Source organism: Kogia breviceps, chromosome 6 (assembly GCF_026419965.1).
Source record: "Kogia breviceps isolate mKogBre1 chromosome 6, mKogBre1 haplotype 1, whole genome shotgun sequence".
Lineage (NCBI taxonomy): Eukaryota > Metazoa > Chordata > Mammalia > Artiodactyla > Physeteridae > Kogia > Kogia breviceps.
In genome coordinates, this window is record NC_081315.1 from 115,324,703 (window position 1) to 115,341,989 (window position 17,287).

The 17,287-nt window shown below is 38.3% G+C and overlaps 1 long non-coding RNA gene across 1 annotated transcript in view; it reads left to right on the plus strand.

Moving 5' to 3' along the window:
* The window catches only part of LOC136794397 (uncharacterized), a 304,826-nt gene that overhangs the window by 223,535 nt on the left and 64,004 nt on the right, over positions 1 to 17,287 (plus strand). Inside the window, exon 3 of the long non-coding RNA XR_010841129.1 lies at positions 13,563 to 13,664. This is a non-coding gene — a long non-coding RNA (uncharacterized lncRNA). The remainder of the gene's footprint in view (positions 1 to 13,562; positions 13,665 to 17,287) is intronic.

The following is a 17,287-nucleotide window of genomic DNA, read 5'->3' on the forward strand; positions in this document are numbered from 1 at the left end:
AAGAGAACAGAATATTTCAACACAGAGGGCATGAAAAACAGTGTTGTATTTTATTTGACCTGTTGATAAAATCTAAGGAAGAGCTGACTAAACTTTCATCTTGCACCTGCTTGCTTAGTGTGTTATTGGTTTTTTTTCCCTTTGTGAGTATTGTTTCAGGACTTCTTCTGTCTAATATAAAATTAATTTTATAATTTGTTTTCTCATTGCCCGCATCCTTTTGACACTGGGATTGAACCCCTCCAAGGAACTTCTGTGCTTTGCATCATTTTCTTTTAGACAATCCATTTGGATTGGAACGCCAGTGGAATGGTACAATTACAGAGACTAGAATCACCATAACCTAGCTCGCACTTTTTGTCATGTAGTTTTGGAGCCTGATCCATGAACAAAAGTCATCCACCTCAGTCACTTACAGTGACTTTGGAAAGAGTTTCTTCTTTTAGTAATTTAGAAACCATAGGGACCATGTAAGGACTCTGTAGATGAATACCACAAATTAAAAGAAAAAGGAGGGCTTCCCTGGTGGCGCAGTGGTTGAGAGCCCGCCTGCCGATACAGGGGATGCGGGTTCGTGCCCCGGTCCGGGAGGAAGCCACATGCCGCTGAGCGGCTGGGCCCGTGAGCCACGGCCGCTGCGCCTGCGCGTCCGGAGCCTGTGCTCCGCAACGGGAGAGGCCAAAGCAGTGAGAGGCCCGCGTACCGTAAAAAGAAAGAGGAAAACAGTGCAAAAAACCACTTCATAATGCAAAGTGTTAGCTTTTAAAGATAAGCAGCTGGAATTTCCGTATCAGGCAATCAGAGCAAAACCCCTATGTATTAGTGCACAATCCTTTCTAAAGATTTTTTAATGTATTAGTGCACAATCCTTTCTAAAGATTTTTTAATGTATTAGTGCACAATCCTTTCTAAAGATTTTTTTAAAGTGTTATACAGTGGGTTGTGCGTGTTCTCTCCCTCTGTCTGAGAGCCTTCAGGTGCATCATTTCTAATAAAGATGACCGTGGCTCACTCTTCCTCATGCTCAAGGGAATAGTTCTGCTGAATAAAATTTCTCAGCTTATCCATCATTCCTCCTTGAGGACTCTGATATGAAGGCTGCACGTGAAATTATTCTATTTTTCCAAGTGATATATTTTATGTTCCTTTATGTTTCCCAAAGATAGCATTAGGCTTTGAGAAGGACTCCTTCAAAACCCGAGTCCGTTGCAGTCACAGGTCAGACTGAAACTAGGGTCCCGGCCACTACTTCTCCAGAGATGACCACCAGAGTTCCTGCCACTCATTTAGAGATGAAGCCTGTCGGTAGGAAAGAAAAAATGTGTCCCCATGGCCCATTTCCACCCTGAGTCTTTTAAAAATAGAACAAAGACTGCCAGTTAGACCAAAGTTGAGGTTCTTTAGTTATGTGCTGGGAACTCGAGTTCCCTGGGAATAGTGCCAAGACCACCACACTCATTGAACTCACAACTTTTTACCATCACATTATCAGAATGGATTACATTCCCTCTGGTCAATGTTAGATTCTCACCAATGTGAGTCAGGTGAAAGGTTACCAACTTAAAAATTATTTTGCGTTTTTGGATTTTTTTTTCTTGGTCTCCTTCTGACCCCTCCCCATTGTCCAGGTAATTAACTTGTGTTTATCACTTCTTTATACAAGTTTATGTGGCACCATATACTTGATTCCAGCTTACTGGTTGACAAATGTCTGTTTGTCTCTATACGGTTATAATAATTGTTTTAACATCTTTATTGGAGTATAATTGCTTTACAGTGTTGTGTTAGTTTCTGCTGTATAACAGAGTGAATCAGCTATATGCTTAAGTATATCCCCATATCCCTTCCCTCTTACGTCTTCTTCTCACCCTGCTTATCATGGTATATCTCTTCATCTCTTTGTATCATCTTTAATTTCTTTCGTCAGTGTCTTATAGTTTTCTGCATACAGGACTTTTGTCTCCTTAGGTAGCTTTATTCCTAGGTATTTTATTCTTTCTGTTGCAATGGTAAATGGGAGTGTTTCCTTAATTTCTCTTTCAGATTTTTCATCATTACTGTATAGAAATACAAGAGATTTCTGTGCATTAATATTGTATCCTGCTACTCTACCAAATTCATTGATTAGCTCTACTAGTTTTCTGGTAGTATCTTTGGGATGTTCTATGTATAGAATCATGTTATCTGCAAACGGTGACAGTTTTACTTCTTCTTTTCCGATTTGGATTCCTTTTATTTCTCTGATTGCTGTGGCTAGAACTTGCAAAACTATGTTGAATATTAGTGGTGAGAGTGAGCAACCTTGTGTTGTTCCTAATCTTAGTGGAAATGGTTTCAGCTTTTCACCATTGAGAACAATGTTGGCTGTGAGTTTGTCATATATGGCCTTAATTATGTTGAGGTAGGTTCCCTCTGTGCCTCCTTTCTGGAAAGTTTTTATCATAAATCAGTGTTGAATTGTGTCAAAGTTTTTTCTGCATCTATTGCAATTATTATGGTTTTTTTAAACATCTTTATTGGACAATAATTGCTTTACAATGGTGTGTTAGTTTCTGCTAACTATAACTGCTGTATAACAAAGTGAATCAGCTATACATATATCCCCATATCTCCTCCCTCTTGCATCTCTGTCCCACCCTCCCTATCCCACCCTTCTAAGTGGACACAATGCACCCAGCTGATCTCCCTGTGCTATGCGGCTGCTTCCCACTAGCTATCTGTTTTACATTTGGTAGTATATATAAGTCCATGCCACTCTCTCACTTCATCCCAGCTTATTCTTCCCCCTCCCCGTGTCCTCAAGTCCATTCTCTATGTCTGCATCTTTATTCCTGTCCTTCCTCTAGGTTCTTCAGATCCTTTTTTTTTTTTAGATTCCATATATATGTGTTAGCACAAGGTATTTGTTTTTCTCTTTCTGACTTACTTCACTCTGTATGACAGACTCTAGGTCCATCCACCTCACTACAAATAACTCAATTTCGTTTCTTTTTATGGCTGAGTAATATGCCATTGTATATATGTGCCACATCTTCTTTATCCATTCATCTGTTAGTGGACACTTAGGATGCTTCCCTGTCCTGGCTATTGTAACTAGAGTTGCAATGAACATTGTGGTACATGTCTCTTTTTGATTATGGTTTTCTCAGGGTATATGCCAGTAGTGGGATTGCTGGGTCGTATGGTAGTTCTATTTTTAGTTTTTTAAGGAACCTCCATACTGTTGTCCATAGTGGCTATGTCAATTTACATTTCCACCAGCAGTGCAAGAGGGTTCCCTTTTCTCCACACCCTCTCCAGCATTTATTGTTTGTAGAATTTTTGATGATGGCCATTCTGACCGGTGTGAGGTGACACCTCATTGTAGTTTTGCTTTGTATTTCTTTAATGATTTGTGATGTTGAGCATTCTTTCATGTGTTTGTTGGCAATCTGTATATCTTATTTGGAGAACTGTCTATTTAGGCCTCCTGCCCATTTTTGGATTGGGTTGTTTGTTTTTTTGATATTGAGCTGCATGAGCTGCTTGTATATTTTGGAGATTAATCCTCTGTCCGTTGCTTCATTTGCAAATGTTTTCTCCCATTCTGTGGGTTGTCTTTTAGTCTTATTTATGGTTTCCTTTGCTGTGCAAAAGCTTTTAAGTTTCATTAGGTCCCATTTGTTTATTTGTGTTTTTATTTCCATTTCTCTAGGAGGTGGGTCAGAGAGTGATTTGTGTCATAGAGTGTTCTGCCTATGTTTTCTTCTAAGAGTTTTATAGTGTCTGTCCTTGCATTTAGGTCTTTAGTCCATTTTGAATTAATTTTTGTGTATGGTGTTAGGGAGTGTTCTAATTTCATACTTTTACATGTAGCTGTCCAGTTTTCCCAGCACCACTTATTGAAGAGGCTGTCTTTTCTCCATTGTATGTTCTTGCCTCCTTTGTGGTAAATTAGGTGCCCATATATGCATGGGTTTATCTCTGCGCATTCTATCCTGTTCCATTGATCTATATTTCTGTTTTTGTGCCAGTACCATACTGTCTGGATTACAGTAGGTTTCTAGTATAGTCTGAAGTCAGGAAGCCTGATTCCTCCAGCTCCATTTTTCTTTCTCAAGGTTGCTGGAGATATTCGGGGTCTTTTGTGTTTCCATACAAATTGTGAACTTTTTTGTTCTAGTTACATGAAAAATGCCATTGGTAATTTGATAGGGATTGCACTGAATCTGTAGATTGCTTTGGATAATATAGTCATTTTCACAATGTTGATTCTTCCAATCCAAGAACATGGTATATCTCTCCATCTGGTTGTACCATCTTTAATTTCTTTCTTCAGTGTCTTATAGTTGTCTGCATACAGGTCTTTTGTCTCCTTAGGTAGTTTTATTCCTAGGTATTATATTCTTTTTGTTGCAATGATGAATGGGAGTGTTTCCTTAATTTCTCTTTCAGATTTTTCCTCATTAGTGTATAGTAATGCAAAAGATTTCTGTGCATTAATTTTGTATGCTGCTACTGTACCAAATTCATTGATTAGCTCTAGTGGTTTTCTGGTAGCATCTTTAGGATGCTCTATGTATAGTATCATGTAATCTGCAAACAGTGACAGTTTTATGTCTTCTTTTCCAATTTGGATTCCTTTTATTTCTTTTTCTTCTCTGATTGCTCTGGCTAAAACTTCCCAAACCATGTTGAATAATAGTGGTGAGAGTTGGCAACCTTGTCTTGTTCCTGATCTTAGTAGAAATGGTATCAGTTTTTCACCATTGAGAATGATGTTGGCTGTGGGTTTGTCATATATGACCTTTATTATGTTGAGGTAAGTTCCATCTATGCCTACTTTCTGGAGGGTTTTTTACCGTAAATGAAGGTTGAATTTTGTCAAAAACTTTTTCTGCATCATTGAGATGATCATATGGTTTTTCTCCTTCAATTTCTTAATATGGTGTATCACATTCATTGATTTGCATATGTTGAAGAATCCTTGCATTCCTGGGATAAATCCCACTTGATTAGGGTATATGATCCTTTTAATGTGCTGTTGGATTCTGTTTGCTAGTATTTTCTTGAGGATTTTTGCATCTATGTTCATCAGTGTTATTGGCCTTTAGTTTTCTTTTTTTGTGGGCTCTTTATCTGGTTTTGGTATCAGGGTTATGGTGGCCTCATAGAATGAGTTTGAGAGTATCCCTCCCTCTGCTATATTTTGGAAGAGTTTGAGAAAGATACGTGTTAGATCTTCTCTAAATGTTTGATAGAATTCGCCTGTGAAGCCATCTGGTCCTTTGCATTTGTTTGTTGGAAGAGTTTTAATCATAGTTTCAATTTCAGTGCTTGTGATTGGTCTGTTTGTATTTTCTATTTCTTCCTGGTTCAGTGTTGGAAGGTTGTGCTTTTCTAAGAATTTGTCCATTTCTTCCAGGTTGTTCATTTTACTGCGTATAGTTGATTGTAGTAGTCTCTCATGACCCTTTGCATTTCTGCAGTGTCAGTTGTTACTTCTTTTTCATTTCTAATTCTGTTGATTTGAGTCTTCTCCCTTTTTTTCTTGATGAGTCTAACAATTTATCAATTTTGTTTATCTCCTCAAAGAATCAGCTTTTAGTTTTATTGATCTTTGCTATTGTTTCCTTCATTTCTTTTTCATTTATTTCTGTTCTGATCTTTAGGATTTCTTTCCTTCTGCTAACTTTGGGGTTTTATTGTTCTTCTTTATCTAATTGCTTTAGGTATAAGGTTAGGTTGTTTATTTGAGATATTTCTTGTTTCTTGAGGTAGGCTTGTATTGCTATAAACTTCCTTCTTAGAGCTGCTTTTGCTGCATCCCATAGGTTTTGGGTCATCGTGATTTCATTGTCATTTCTTTCCAGGTAATTTTTGATTTCTTCTTTGATTTCTTCAGTGATCTCTTGATTATTTAGTAGTGTATTGTTTAGCCTCCATGTGTTTGTATTTTATACAGTTTTTTTCCTGTAATTGATACCTAGTCTCATAGTGGTGTGGTCAGAAAAGATACTTGATACAATTTCAATTTTCTTAAATTTACCAAGGCTTGACTTGTGACCCAAGATATGATCTATCCTGGAGAATGTTCCATGAGCACTTGAGAAGAAAGTGTATTCTGTTGTTTTGGGATGGAATGTCCTATAAATATCAATGAAGTCCATCTTGTTTATTGTGTTATTTAAAGCCTGTGTTTCCTTATTTTTTTTCACTTTGGATGATCTATCTATTCTTGAAAGTGGGATGTTAAATTCCCCTACTATGATTGTGTTACTGTCGATTTCCTCTTTTATGGCTGTTAACATTTGCCTTATGTATTGAGGTGCTCCTATGTTGAGTGCATAAATATTTACAATTTTTATATCTTCTTCTTGGATTGACCCTTTGGTCATTATGTAGTATTCTGCTTTGTCTTTGGTAATAGTCTTTATTTTAAAGTGTATTTTTTCTGATATGAGAATTGCTACTCCAGCTTTCTTTTAATTTCCATTTGCATGGAATATCTTTTTCCATCCCCTCACTTTCAGTCTGTATGTGTCCCTAGATCTGAAGTGGGTCTCTTATAGACAGCATATATACAGGTCTTGTTTTTGTATCCATTCAGCTAGTCGGTGTCTTTTGGTTGGAGCATTTAATCCATTTACATTTAAGGTAATTATTGATATGTATGTTCCTATTTCCATTTTCTTAATTGTTTTGGGTTTGTTATTGTAGGTCTTTCTTTCTCTTGTGTTTCCTGCCTAGAGAAGTTTCTTTAGCATTTGTTGTAAAGCTGATTTGGTGATGCTGAATTCCCTTAACTTTTGCTTATCTGTAAAGGTTTTGATTTCTCCATCGAATCTGAATGAGATCCTTGCTGGGTAGAGTAATCTTGGTTGTAGGTTTTTCCTTTTCATCACTTTAAATATGTCCTGCCACTCCCTTCTGGCTTGCAGAGTTTCTGCTGAAAAATCAGCTGTTAACCTTATGGGTATTCCCTTGTATGTTATTTGTTGCTTTTCCCTTGGTGCTTCTAATATTTTTTCTTTGTATTTAATTTTTGAGAGTTTGATTAATATGTGTCTTGATGTGTTTCTCTTTGGGTTATCCTGTATTGTACTCTCTGTGCTTCTTGGACTTGTTTGACTATTTCCTTTCCCATGTTTGGGAAGTTTTCAACTATAATCTTTTCAAATATTTTCTCAGACCCTTTCTTTTTTTCTTCTGTTTCTGGGATGTTTGTAATTCAAATGTTGATGCTTTTAATGTTGTCCCAGAGGTCTCTGAGACTGTCCTCAATTCTTTTCATTCTTTTTTCTTTATTCTGCTCCCTGGTAGTTATTTCCACAATTTTATGTTCCAGCTCACTTACCCATTCTTCTTCCTCAGTTATTCTGAAATTGATTCCTTCTAGAGCATTTTTAATTTCAGTAATTGTGTTGTTCATCATTGTTTGTTTGCTCTTCAGTTCTTCTAGATCCTTGCTAAATGTTTCTTGTGTTTTCTCCATTCTGTTTTCAAGATTTTGGATCATCTTTACTAGGATTACTTTGAATTCTTTTTCAGGTAGCTTGCCTATTTTGTCTTCATTTATTTGGTCTTGTAGGTTTGTACCTTGCTCCTCCGTCTGTAACAAATTTTTTTGTCATTTCTTTTTTTTTTTTTGATGGGTGGTGCTGTATTCCTGTTTTATTGATTGTTAGGCCTGAGACATTCAGCACTGGAGTTTGCAGGCACTTGGATAGAGCTGGGTTTTGGTGCTGAGATGAGGATCTCCGGGAGGCCTCCCTCCGACTGATATCCCCTGGGGTCTGAGGTTCTGTGTTAGTCCAGTGGTTCAGACTTAGAGCTCCCACCACAGGAGCTCGGACCTGACATCTGGCCTGGGAACCAAGATCCTGCAAGCTTCATGGAGTGGTAAAAAAAAAAAAAAAAAAAGGAAAAAAGAAAGAAAAAAAGGAGCAGTACAATATCAAAGGATAAAAAACATAATAAAATTAGAAAGACAAAAAACATATTAGGAAAAATAAAACTATAATTGAAACAACTGCAACAAGGCAAAATAAAACCACAACAGAAAAAAGAAAAAAATGGGAGTAGGGGTAACAAGCCAAAAGGAGAGATCACTAACAAATTATAAACAATAAAATAAAAATAGAAAAATAAAGATTTATTAGCTCTAATAAGTAAAAATTTATTCTAATAAACATCTATTAGATTTATTTATTTTATTTTTTAAATAAAAATATTAAAGAGTCAACAAGTGTGAATCAAGGTAAAACAGAACTTCAATCTAAAAGAGGAAAAAAGAGAAGAGGAAAAAGAAAAAGCTGTGGGTGTGGAGTTTAGACAGGGCATGGACCTTAGGCAGGGGTGGGGTTTAGGGTGGTGCGGGACCTATGCTGGGTGGGGGTGACATTTGAACGTGGGGCAGGGCATCTGCTTATGACCTGCCTGGAAGGGGAGAGGCAGCACTTCGAAAGGAGGGCCTCTGCAGTGTGCAGTTCTAGAGTTTGGATGTAGGGCCCTGGGTGAGGGTGTGTGGGTGGTCCTTAGGCCCAGCTCGTTGGAGGGGGTCTCCGAGTGTAAAGGTAGGGCCCCGGGTGGGGGTGTAGTGGCTGGGCTTGGGTTTTGCGTGGCAGGAGGGAGACTCTGAGGGCAGAGAATGATGCCTGGGAGCCAAACAGGCTCCCCGGTGCCTAAGTGGACAGGGAAGTCACTGGCCCCGTTCCCTTCTGTTCCTTCGCACCCCTCTCCCACCATCTCCCCCAGGGTCTCCCCTGTCCCTACAGGACCCCTAACCATGGGTGGGTCCTGCTGGGCATAGGAACTCCTCCTCTCCCCCAGCCACCCCTCAGGGATGCCCTCCCGGAGGTCTGGCCTTTACTTTTACTCCTCCCCTTCCCTCCCTCCCACTCCCTCAGGACCCACACAGCTGGAGGATCCTCGTTGGGCAGAGGATCAGGCCTGGCATCTCAGTAGGTTGCTGGGGGCCCAAGTGGGTAAGGGAAACCTGGCCACACTCCCTTTTGATCCTCTGCCCTCCCAGTGGTTCCCCAGTTTCCCCCTTCGGGAGTGGCATCCCTTCCCCCACCAGCTGCCCCTCGGGGGCACTGGTCCTGTTCCGCCTCCGCTTTTCCTCCCTCTTCACTCCCCTCATGCCCCATGCCCTACCCCTCACTGGGGGTTCCTCCCATCCGCTTAGGTATCCGTGGTCCCCCACGGTGCCTGGTAGGTGCCCTAGTTGTGAGGAGATGCGAGTTCCATGTCCTCCTAGTATGCCATCTTGACTCTACCCCCTTGGTTATAATTATTTAAGTTGAAAAATTGTAAGACTTATTTAAGAAGGGTTAGTTTATAGGGAAACTTTACAAATAAGAATAAAAAGTAACTTTAAAACCTAACTCTCATGCTGCATTTTTATAAGGAAAGATTTCTGACTCCTCCTTTGGGTCCTGCCTTTTTGAAACATTAAAACTTAACACAGTGGCTTCATTACCTTGGCTAGTTATGTCAATGGAGAATAGCTATGCAGGATGGGAAAGTAAATCATGTTGAAGGACTTACTCAGTTCAATATACAGCACCTATGCCTGCATGAGTAATGATATATCTCAAAATATTTTTGCAGCAGATGTTATCAAATTATTCTTCAGTATCACATGAATTACCCCCTTCTCTCTAAAAATGCATTCCCCTCCCAAAAAAAATGAGCTGGGAAATAGTCATCCTTCACTGGCATGGGTTTTGACAAGAATTTTCATTATTATAGTCAACAAATATTCGTTGAGGACCTGTTCTGAACTGGAAATACAGATGGAAAATTAATTATGTTTTTATTTCAACTGAATGATGCTAAGCTAAACCCTGCTGGTAGATTGAGGGGCACAGAGAAGACATAGTGGGGGATATACTGAAGCTCTTAGATTCCAAGGTCTGAATAAATTCAGAATATTCAAGCTTTAACAGTATCACCTAAAGCAGCTACCCAAAATACCTAATTCAACTCACAGCAACAAAAATTTATTAATTCCTCAAAAGAAAAAGTGAATGTTTTTTTGCCTGATGTTCATAAAGTTTCACAGTGGGTTTTTTGTACGTTTGTTTTATTCTGTTTTGATTTGTCTTATACGTCAAGGAATGTGTTTGGGATTTTCCAGACAGAGTGGCAGTTCTCCAGTCTTTAATTCTCTGTTTTGAAATAAGAAAATTGCCTCCATATTACTATCAAACATGGAGCAGGATCATCTCTGTGTTGATAGAAATAGTTACTCAGCAAAGGTCACACCTGTCTGAAACCACTGTGCAGGTATCTGAAAGGGCACTCACTCGGGGCTGAGGAAGCCCCAGCCATCCTCCCATTAGCCAGATCATCGGCCTGCTCCCAGAGGGAGCTTTCTTCCTCGAAGAAACAGTCCTAATGTTTTCTAGGTGGAACACTTCACAGAGAGCCAGGGCTTCTGGCTTCTATTCCCAGATGCACCATCAGATCATAGAGTGACATTCTGTAAGTGAATGTCTCTGTGGTGATGTGGAGATGGTTACCCTTGTACAGGGAAGAGTTAGGATGCATGGTAAATGCTTACTGTGAGCATCTTGCCTGAAAGGTGTTGCATGCTCTTTGAGAGAGGAAGGTTGCTGCATGATGTCATTGCTTCCAACATATGCTCAGATGTTAAAAAAAAAAAAAAAAAGAAGGGAGGTTAATGAAAGCAATACTGTTGTCTTGGAGGGTGTTTCAGGGATTGTAGGAGGGATATACAGATAAGTAGGTGGCAGGTTGTTTTCCTACCATAAAGCACAACTTTTGCATCATGTCACTCTGACAAGTGGAATTTAAAAGATATTTCCAGCAAGGTGTGATGTACACTGGAAATGTTTGATGAAAGAACATGGGGATGTGATTGGGGACCAGGAAATATGGACTTGATTTGAACCTTTGGATGAAAATCCTCTTTTCTGTTTCTTTTTCATGACTTGTAATATTACAGTGATGACATTTGCATTCTCCAGCTCAGGATTAGCTAGAGAGGAAGTAAGGGCTCCATTGCTTTACTGAGCACATAAACCATGACCTCTCCTGGAAGATAATTGTAATTAAGGGATAGTAAACCCTCAGTCCATTTGCTTCTCAACATGGGTAACAGAATTATACACAATTGTAACATTTGCCTGAATACGAAGAGGAAATTTTTCTTCATCATCGTCTGCATTCTGGTTTGGGGTTGAAAGAAGTCATAATTTTCACATGGTAATGTCAGATCCATTCCCACAACAGAGATTAGACAATACCACAAACACAGATTTATGGTTTCATAGGAGAAGTCTCCCGTTTTCAAATATTTATCTTTAACAATAGGCTACTGGCAGGGAAGGAAGGCCACCAGTTGCATATGAAAGGTGTGGTATTCCGTTGTCAATGATGAACAATACACAGCCACAGACACTGGTTGCTTCCGTTGTCCCTGCTCCCACTCACGACCCGCATTTCTCCAGCATATTTAACATCAGCCATTATAGATTTAGCACACAGAAGATCAGTGGCATCACAGCTCATTTATGTAAGAGAATTATCAACGTTCATCACCATCAACAATAAAAAATATGATAAAACACCTTCTGTTTCTATCAAGGTAATTTCTATTTTCAAGGACTAAAGGAATCTTTTAAAAAATATTCAGGAGTTGAGGAAGCTGAAAGAAAACATTACTTCACTTTCCTCCTCTCTAAGAAGATGACGACTAAAACACCAAAACTTCTTCTAGGTTTAAATTATTCCATTTTACAATTTTTTAACTTGCTAAAAGTTTCAGATTCTTTAATAGTATCAGGACACTGCAGTTAGTAATTTCAGAATAATTACTTAAAAAAAAAAAAACTACTGCCCCCATCTTAGCATTTTATGGCCATTTATTGCTTTTTCGTTTGTTTCTTTAAATACTATCTTGTCCCAGAAAAGACTTAAGGGGATTTGTAAGTATGTTCACAGTATAGTAAGATGAAATAAATATGTGATAAAAGTAAGGCAAGAAAAACTAAGGGATGCAGTTAGAGTGAGGATAATGTTAACACTTACATAAAGTTCACTCCATTTCCCAGAGATGAGTGATTTGGATCTCCACTTTGCAAAACCCAAATGAAATGGGGAAATAGTGCCAATTATAGATTTTAGTTTCCCTAAAGCAGTAGTTCTCAAAATGTCATCTGAGTACACCTAAGTGTCCCTTAGATCCTTCAGGGACTGCAAAGTGAAATTATTTTCATAATAAAACAAAAACATTATTTGCCTTTTCTATCTTATTCTCTCTTGATCACATGGTGGAATTTTTTCCAAAGACCACATGATCATCATTCTGATGGTACCATTACTTTTAAGACTAATGGAATGTGTGCTTGTATATGCTTGCATTTTTAAATGTTTTGTTTCAATTCCTAATGTGGTAAATATTCATAGATACATTCCACATAAACAAAAGCACTTTGGGGGCCTCAATCATTTTTAAGAGTGTGAACGAGTCCTGTTCTAAAATAGGAACAATTTTGTTTCTTTTCACTTTCCTTATTTTAAAACCTGAAAATTGTCATTCACAGAAATTTAATATTAGTTATTCTATCTGATCATGGGCAAATGAATAACTTTCAGGTTATTTATGATGTACTGTAATCATCAGGAGAGCAGTGGATCTTATTAGCCTCTTATTTTGAGGGTATTGGTCAAAGCTCCTTTGAGGAACTGATGAAAGCCATGAACCCTCTCAACTAAATACAACAGAAACACAGAATTTTAATGTCTTCAAATAGCTTTAAAATACAGTTTTAAGGTAAATTTGGGTAATAAGATACAGAGAAGCTTAATGAATAGTGGTTCCTTTTTATCCTCTCTCTCATCATCTTTGTTTCTCCCCAGAGTATAAATTACGGTAAAGTATTTCTGGTTATACTGTAACTCATTCTACACCAGAAAGGAATATTGTTTCTGGTCATGTTGATGAATGGAAGGTTTTATAATCTCAGCTTTCCTTCCTTAGATCCTAAAAATAATAACCTCAACTACATAGCATAAATCCATTTGCTTGGAATATTCTGATGATCTCAAAAATAGAAATGCTGAAGTCTCATAGATTTAAAAAACTTGGCTACATGCAGCTAGGTGAGCTGATGTAGAACTGTAGAGACTCTCATTAGGACTGTTTACTTCCAACTACAGCTTCTGAATTTGCTAGCATGTATTTATTGAGTGCTTCCCATAATATAGACCTGGGCACTATAGGGACTGTTTGAGTACAGTATGACATTTGGCTGAGACTCAGCTAATGCATAAGATGTAATTCATTTATGAATAGACATTTTATATGTTGGAGATAGTGTAACATGATCAAGCGGAATGGTTAAAAAGAATGTTTCGAAATTCAGAAATCTTGGTGGGTGATAACATTTATTGGCTGTATGACTTAAGCAAATATTTTAATCTGGTTTTTCGAACTGGCATAAAGAACATTCCTGATACATAGAGTTATTGTGAGAATTAAATTTAGTAATGCATATAAAGTACAGAGGAGTGTGTGTCATATAACAAGTGCTCAATAAATGTTATTACAGAAAGTGCTGTGCGATGTGATGCAATGAAAAACGCAATATGAATTTGGAGAAGGAAAGGATCACCAGAGATCAGAAGGGTCTAAGGGAGAGTTCATGTAAGAGGTAAGACTTCAGCTGTGGGACTACTAAGTGGAGTGGGGAGTTATAAAGTTCTTGGTGCGCCATAAATTTAAAATCTAATGGAGGAGAGAGGATCAGCCCCAATACATATAAGCACAAGTGTCAGAAACATGGAAAGAATGCTTAGGTCTCTAGAGATATACATAGAAGTGCGAAAACACAGGCAAGTGAAAAGGATAAAGAGTGGGTGTGAGTTATTAAAATGACTGGAATACAGCTAAGTATATTGCACCACTTATGGGACCATACTATTCCATTCATCCCTCCCAAATTAAATTTCAGTTTTCTCTTAGGAATCTTTTGTGGTTAAGGGTTCCAAAGGGAGGATTTATCTTTTATTTTATTTATATCTGAGCAGACACACCTTATGCACACACAAAATACACACACATGCACACCCACACCACAAAAATGAAGCACCAGAACTCTCTGTGCCTTTTAGACATTTATAGTTTTTGTCTCTTCATTCAACAAATTTTTAAAAATATGGAAGGAATTTTGGAAAAGGCTCACAAGTACATGTTAATGGGAACAGATATTTCTATAGAAAAATTTCAAGGCTATTCTAAAGTAATGGCTTTGCCGATTTTTTTAATGGTCATGATGTATCCTGGCTTTGTTAGTACACTTTTCCTGATTAAGAACCCCCATTACTCTAATTAAAATAACACCATCTGGTTTTAATACTGCACAGTAACTCTTCTACCCCTTAATCCCAGGGCTGAAACAACATTCAGTCTGGACCAAGCAAAGGTCATGCGGTATTAGTTTCCTTGCTGCTACAGTGTATGGATTTGTTGGTGGAGGATCCTGAGAGATAGTGGTGCTGGAGATATTTCAAAGTAGGTAGAGGATCCAGAAGAAAGAACAACATACTAGAGTTGTGTGCATACACGCTAGATTCTCCTTTCAAAATGGATACTTCAGGTTCTAGAGAGAAGACCTTTTTGAAGAGATAGCATTGAATGGACCTCTATGAATTAAGGAAGCAAGCCATGTGAACTTCCGGTGGGAGTGTGGCTATGGAAACTACACTAGGCAAAAGGACTGAAGGAATGGTGGGTTTGATGAGAACAACCTTGGTGAGTTCAAGGAATAGGAACAAAAATAAATAAGCTTGGCTGGAGTGGAGTGCGAGAAGGGGAGAGAGAGATGGGAGACAAGGTCAAGAAGATAGGCAGAGGCCAGACCATGTTGGATTTAGAGGCTATTCTGAGGGTAATGAGAGACTGGAGTATTTGTAGCAGAGAAATGTGTGATATTTCATTTTTTTCCTAAATATACAACAAGAAAAGATCCCAAGCCCAATTAAAAAAATAGCAACTGATACGCAGATGTGGGAGTGGTGGGAATTGAAAAGAGTAAGACTCCAGCTCCCCTAGGCTCTAATCAACTGCTGCTAGGCAGAAATGCAGGCCCAGCATTTTCCTATAGTTCAGGGTGTTTATGCTTTGTTTTGTTTTTCAGGAGAATCTATAAGTCCAGATTTTTTTGGCGGGGAGGGCGGTGGGTGGGGATAATGTTGTTTTTATTTTATACTACTATTGCTTTAATGTTTTTACACAAAAAATTACTTGTAAAGGCATAGCTCTACCCTTTTATGAGCGTATGAGTAATGAATACTCCTTTTACATACCATTAGCAATTAGGTTTTCAGATAAGTTAGCTGTCATATTGAAAAGAGCACAGATATCAGATGCTAAGCAGATAAGAATAAATGCTGGACACATCTTCACAAAACATTAGTGATTCAGTGGGTTGTCCTGGAAACAGGGAGTAACAGAGTGAAAGAGGAAGCAAACAACCCTAACCAACAAGGACCTACTGTAGAGCACAGGGAACTCTGCTCAGTATTTTGTAATAACCTAAATGGGAAAATAACCTAAAAAAGAATAGATTCATGTGTATGTATGACTGAATCACTTTGCTGTATGCCTGAAACTAACACATTGTTAATCAAATATACCACAATATAAAATTTTACAAAGGTATGTTTAATTAAAAAGTCAAGCTGTATCACATGTAGATGGAGTGAGAATTCTGAAAAAAGTTTTTAAAAATTAAATTTATGTATAATATGCTAGAAGTCCAGGTCTTTATGTAAAAAACTTTCTATTTTCGAAATGCTAGCAAAATAATACACATTTTCCTAAAATCAGTATACAAGCCAGTGTGCTAGATACAAGTGGTTAGTAGACAACAGTAAACAAACTTGGAAGCCAAATGAAGCCCTGGCCTTGATGATTCACCATCTTTATGATGTTACATCTTGGCTTTCATAGACTATGAGGGAGAACAGTGAAAAGGAAAAGCAGATTAACATTCAGACCTAGGTCAGGTGTCAGTCAGGGTCCTGGAAGAAAGCAGATGGCAGACAGAGACAGGCCATTGAGTAGAGATTGATGAAGTACTATTTATAATAGTGTGGGCAGTGTTAGGAAAAAGCAGCAGGGAATGTTAATGTGCTCAGGGCCAGGATCAGCATGAGCTAACATCGCTATGCCTGAAGGAGTCATTCCTGAAACCTGGAGAGGAGTTAGGAAAAGGATGCTCATCCCTGCCTGTGGCTTTTGGTTGAGGAATACAGCCACTACCAGACTCTGCCACGTCAGGGCAAGAGCCAAGAGGAGATACATAAGCCTTCTAATCTCATTCGCATACCTTCCTCAGGTGTCTCCCTATGGCCAAACCCAGAAAGGAACTAGAGATTTAGGGAGCCCACCGACTGCAGTTGATGTTGGTCAATCTTGTGGGACACAGGAGGACCAAGACCATCTAACAGAGTCAGGCACTTCTCTTAAAAAGTGATTTCAAATACTTTACAACCTTTAATAATTATATAAATCCAATAAGCAATACAGAGCTTTCCAGCTTAAGATATTTTTGAAGTTGTGACTTTTTTTAAGACTAGCAAATTGTGGTCATTATACACAGTCTTGTATTACCTGACCCTGGTTCTTCAAGTTTTTGCTTTTCTTCAAGGAAAGAAATGCTTCTCAAGAGTAAGCATTTCATATTCTGGTGAAAATTACTCATCCAACCCAGGGTTTTTAAGAAAACAAAATCTGAATTTGCAGTTGGCCTTACTTTCCTATTTAAGGAGCCAAACATAATGAATGAATGAATGGAGGGAGGGAGTGAAGGCAGGCATCTGTGAAGCACTGTTTATAATACAAGAAATCACCATTCTTCCAGAAGCTGTTCAATTCTCTAGGCCACACTAGGCAAAGAAACAAAAAACTGTAGTAATATTTTAAAAGAATACATAAAAGAACTTGGCCCACAAGTAAAGCACAGGTGTCAAGTCAAAGCATATTGGACATGGTTTGGGCAGATCTCCACCTTCACTCCTCCGGCCCCCAACCCAGTGACGTTGGCAGTCATTTGGTTCAGTTTGTATTTCCATTTCCCTGACAGATGACTGGACCTTCTTTGAATATATGCAGTCAAAGGCTGATTAACACATTTGTATCATGTTTAGTAATTCTGTGTATTATCTAAATAGAGATAATGTTTTGGTATAAGGGAAATAGAACAGAGTATAAGCTCAGTGGAATCTTAAACTGAGTCTTTTACAAAATAGCAAGATGTTCAAAGAAGTGATG